At 35.4% G+C, this 5,066-nt stretch overlaps 1 pseudogene; it reads right to left on the reverse strand.

Moving 5' to 3' along the window:
- Positions 1-2,920: 2,920 nt before the first annotated feature.
- On the reverse strand, positions 2,921-3,504 carry LOC123249572 (annotated as a pseudogene).
- Positions 3,505-5,066: the final 1,562 nt, after the last annotated feature.

Here is a 5,066-nt window from a genome sequence, read left to right on the forward strand (position 1 = left end):
ATGTATTTCTATAACAAACTGTCATGTCTCACCATCCTGTGTTTTGTTCAGATGAAATGAGGTTCATAGAATTCTCATTCCTGTCTCTCCTTTTTCCATGTTTGTTTTACTCTTCATTTTATGGCCCTCTATTTTATAACTTCATTTCACCCTTTTCTTACTTTCCTTCGCATTTTATATTCTTCTTCCCTTCCTATTTTTCCTCTCCTGAGATGATCAAACCAGAGCCCAATCACCCCTAGGCCCTTTGTCTATTTTACTAATCTTTCTTTATAATCCTTAAATACATCAGTGTTCAGAGAGAATGCTTGTTTCTTTTCTTGAGTCTTCCTTCAAAACAGCTCAAATCCCAGTGTGGTCATGAGGAGTAAGTGAAATCAGCAATGAGAAAGTGCTTTGAAATTTATAATAGATAAACATATCAAAAGAGAGTATGGAATACTAGATAGAGTTAGGAATACTTAAATTAGAGATCCTTTACAACCTATTGGTTCTGATGCTGATTCTGGGCAAAACGCTTAACCTCTCAGAGTCCTTGGTGTGTCTAAGACTATAAATGAAAAGAAATTGACAATTTGCATTGATAAGGAAGTTTCCCCCCTTGTGAATTTCCTATACCAATGAAGTCTTAAAGGGAATCTTGAAAAAATAAAATATGTTCATTTGTGTGCCCACCTAAAATTCTATATTTGTATGTATTCATTTATCCTGCCCTATGTGTCTACACATACACACACGCATCTGTGAGCTTTGATTTTTTTTAATTAAGAAGGAATAGAATTAGAGCTTGAAGAGATCATGGAAATCAATAAATCTAAATCTTTCATTTTTGCAAACGAGCAAACTAAAGCTTCAAGTGGTTAGATGATTTGTCGAAATCATATATGTCAGTATGACAGAATCTGGATTGGCATCCAAGTTCTCTAATATCACAAAAGGACAATAATAACACTTCCTACTTGCCAAGCTCAAAAGGTTGCCCATCACTGGCTTAGGTTGAACTTTTGTAATATTTATTAGAATTGTGCCAGATTTGTGGCTGCCTGTAATTCCACAGGGACCAACTGATCTGCTAAGTATTACAAATAAAGATATATGGGTCAGCCTGCTTTTTGAGAACTTTGACTAAATGATAACAAGGCAATTAAGAGAATTCAACTGAATGAAAAATGGTTTTGATACATTTTTGCATTTTTAAAATAGTAAGATAAAGCTGTGTGACATTGATTTTCCATTTTTAACTTGAGTGTATTTTCTTCTAAGATTTTGATTTACAGAAAGGAAAACAATAATTTAAATAAACTTGCTATAATATGTCCTATCCAAATGATCTCGTCACATGGTATATAGCATATTTTTTTAAAAAAATATGTCACCAATTGTGAAAAATATTGCTATTTTATGTTGGCTTTATTCCAATATTCTGATTTTTTTTATTAGAAAATACTTAGTCTACCTCCATGATGTGGGATGTGAGTGCCTGAGGGCTGTAAATAAATAGTAACTTGAGATCACACCTAATTGCTCAGAGAAGCTTAAGCTCCCAGAGAGTCTCTTTATTGAAACAAATCACTTGATTGATTAAAAGTTCTTGATAGATAAACAGCACCATGATTATGATAGGTCAACTTTCTGTCATCAGAATTCAGACCTCCATCACTACACTTACCTAACCTTTTATAATTAATTTCTAATTGCTTTTGATGATTCTGGTTCTCCCTTAGGCAATCTACCCTTCCCACAACTGCCAATATTTCTTCTTTAAACACAAATAAAACTAAACACAGATAAAACTGTGTCTTTCTTCAGAAATCACTGGCTCCCTATTGTTTATGGAATATGATTAACCAAGATTTTAAATCCCTTCAAACTCCAAGCAATCTTTCTCCCTTTATTTCGTACCATGATTCATGTTTAAATGAAATTAGATTATTCATTGTCTGTCCTCCATGCTTGGCATGTATTCTTTCCATATTTCTGCTTGAGGAGATTCTTCTCTTCCTTCATGTTTGAACTCCCACAATAAGTGAGAATAAAAAGATAAAAAATAAAATAAAATAAAATAAAATAAAACAGACCCTGACTTCTGGGAATTGCCATGCTAATGGAGGGATTCTCAGATAACCTAAAATATAAACTATAAATGCATACATATACGCACAGATATATTTGTATATATATGATTGTGAAATAATTTTAAGGGGTAGAGAGAGCTAAAGTTGGGGAAAGGTGGATAAAGAAAAGCCTCATGTAGGAGATGGCAAATCAAATGTGCTTTGAAATTACATAGGAGTCTATGTTTCATAAAGAAGGAGAGAATATATTCTTGACATGAGAGACCTCACTTCCCCATATGTGTCTGTGGATAACCCAACCTTAGCCTGTAAGATTTTCGAGGCCAAGAAGTGTGTCCATCTTTATATCCCTAGTACTTAGCACAATATTTCACACAGAGTAAATAGACAATTGTACTCTCTTTAATAGTTAAAGACTTGTCAAATTGAATCAGGGAATTGTTATTTTTTTATGAAGGCTAATTTCTACATATTTTAAAACTAAAATCTAAAATAAATTAAAACCTCCTAGAATCTAGTTAATCTGGACTTTGAGACTGTGTTTATATTCTTCTGTGTACTTAATGAGTAGTATCAAACATATGGCCCTGAAATATTCCTGAGGTCAGGCCAAACCAGATTAAAATGCAATTGAGAAATATATAACAAAATAAGTTAAAATTTAATAGAACATTGATAATGTCAATATGTAGTTTTCCATGTTGATTTGGGGCCAGCAGTGATCCTAATTTTTTTTCCTTATGACTCACCATTTCCTTTATTTTGTGCAAAATAGTGAATAATAATAACCTGGCTAAGAAAAAAGTAGTGGTTTAGAATTTTTTAGTCCTTCTGTCCTGAAGCATCTATTTCGAAAGCTTGGGATTAGAAGCTTTAAACTCAGCATTTTTTGGTTTGGCACCCCTAGGGTCAGTGGACTCAGCAGGCTTAGCAGCCTTGGTATCACAGGGCTTTGTAACCTTAAAATCAGACTTGGTGGCTGTGGCTGCTTTGGGATTGGACTTGGTGACCTTGGTATCATAATTGGTGGCCTTAGTGACCTTGGTATCAGATTTGGTGTCCTTGGAACCAGATTTGGTGGCCTTTGGGTCAGACTTGGTGATTTGGGGGCCAGTGGGCTTGGCAGCCTTGGGGTGAGTGGTTCTGGCAACCTTGGAGTCAGGTTTTGTGATCTCGGAACCTGGACATGGTATAGCCAGCATTCCAGGCATTGGTCTTCGAGGTCTTAGTGCTTGATGGCTTTGGCTTTGTTGGCCTGCACTTACTTCAGCCCCTTTTTCTTCTGTTTCTTGGCAAAGTGCATGTTTCTCAGAATCGTGAGGTCAACACCTTTCAAAGACCCACATCTCTGGGACCTAGGTTTCTTGATGCCATTTCCAAGCCATTTTTGTGATTGGTTGTGGATGGCATGGTTCTTAGACTTAGCCATCTTTAGGCCAAAGCCTGTGCTAATAAGCACCCTATAGGCCAGGAGAGAGAGGGAGAGAAAGGAGCAGTTTAATGGGCCCCATTTCTGTCTAGGTTTGACATCACTATACTTAATTATCGCTATCTTCTATTACAGTTAATTGAGAATGTTGGCAATCATTTTCTTACTAGAGTCTCAATTTCCAAAAGGGAGATTGTATGATCTTTTCATGTTATGGTATTTTGCATATGGTAATCAGTTATTATTTATTGAATTGATGGTTTGCTAATGAATTCTAGATTACTTTGGGGATTCAGAAAGTTTTCTTCTAAATAGCTTTTATTAAATTATATGTGCTTTTATTGTGTGCTTATTATGTCTCCGGTACTCTACTAGTTAGGGGAAAATCAAATAAATAGAAGTTATATCATTTCTCTTGAATAATTTATTGCCTAATTAGAAAGTCAAGCCAAATATTATTTTAATGCGCAATTTATTAGATGTAGGAACTCACCTATTTGTGGTATTCCTAGTTGTTTAAAAGCAATAGTTGCTGTAGCCATCATGATTAGAAAGTCTTCATCCTTGGTATTAGGGAGTGAACTGAAAGTATTTTCCCAACACCAAGTGGAATCTACTTTAAGAAACACCAACTCACAGGCATTCACTTCTCAGAAATTATCAAGATACGAAGCGATCCTGTTGGCTAGCGAAAATATAAGTTTTCACCGGTGCAGAAACTTAAATCCTGCTATTCTGATTCCAGATTTACCTCTGGAAGGAGAAAGTCTACACATCTGTGAAGATGCACTTCACATCATGCATAAAACAAAACCTGATTTAGACTATAAGCCAATGAAAGACCCCAATATTACCTTATTCACATATGGATCGTCATATGTAGTAGACAATCAGAGATATACCGGAGCAGCCATAGTGACAGCCTCTGAAACCCTTTGGTACTCATCATTACCATCTACAATGTCAGCTCAAGGGGCAGAATTGGTGGGACTAATCTTCGCTCTAAAAATCTCAGAAAATCTCAAAGCTAACATTTTTACCGATTCTCGTTATGCTTTTCCGAGCGTCCATCATTCGGCTATCTAAAGGGAGTAAATGATGATTGGCTAGTTTCTCTATATCTAATATTGTCAAATAACAATTAACCCTTCACAGATTTTGAACTCCTCTAATTACTCTCCTTATTAACTTCATAGATATATAAGATAAGGGAGGGAAGGTAGGAAATAATATTAGGGAAGGAAGATATAAAGGGTTTATCCAAAATAATAATTTCTTAAGTAAATATATCAAAGGTAGGCTAAAATTCAATACTACAGCTAGGTAAGGAGGCAGCTCGGCTGATCAGACAACCTCCCTCCGTGGGAGACCCTAATCAACTGTCTTTTCCTCAAGATTCCAAACTCCTAACAGCTTTTGGAACTCAGCCAAAGCTTGAAAAAACTATATGACCCCTCTCTCTATACTACAAATGCCCCTTTTCTTTTCAAAATGTGCAACTAGCACCATTTTAATAGTTACTAAAGTCTAAGGGATTACTACTCTTATATTAAGCTAAATTC

The sequence above is a fragment of the Gracilinanus agilis genome, chromosome 5, assembly GCF_016433145.1.
Source record: "Gracilinanus agilis isolate LMUSP501 chromosome 5, AgileGrace, whole genome shotgun sequence".
Classification (NCBI taxonomy): Eukaryota; Metazoa; Chordata; class Mammalia; order Didelphimorphia; family Didelphidae; genus Gracilinanus; species Gracilinanus agilis.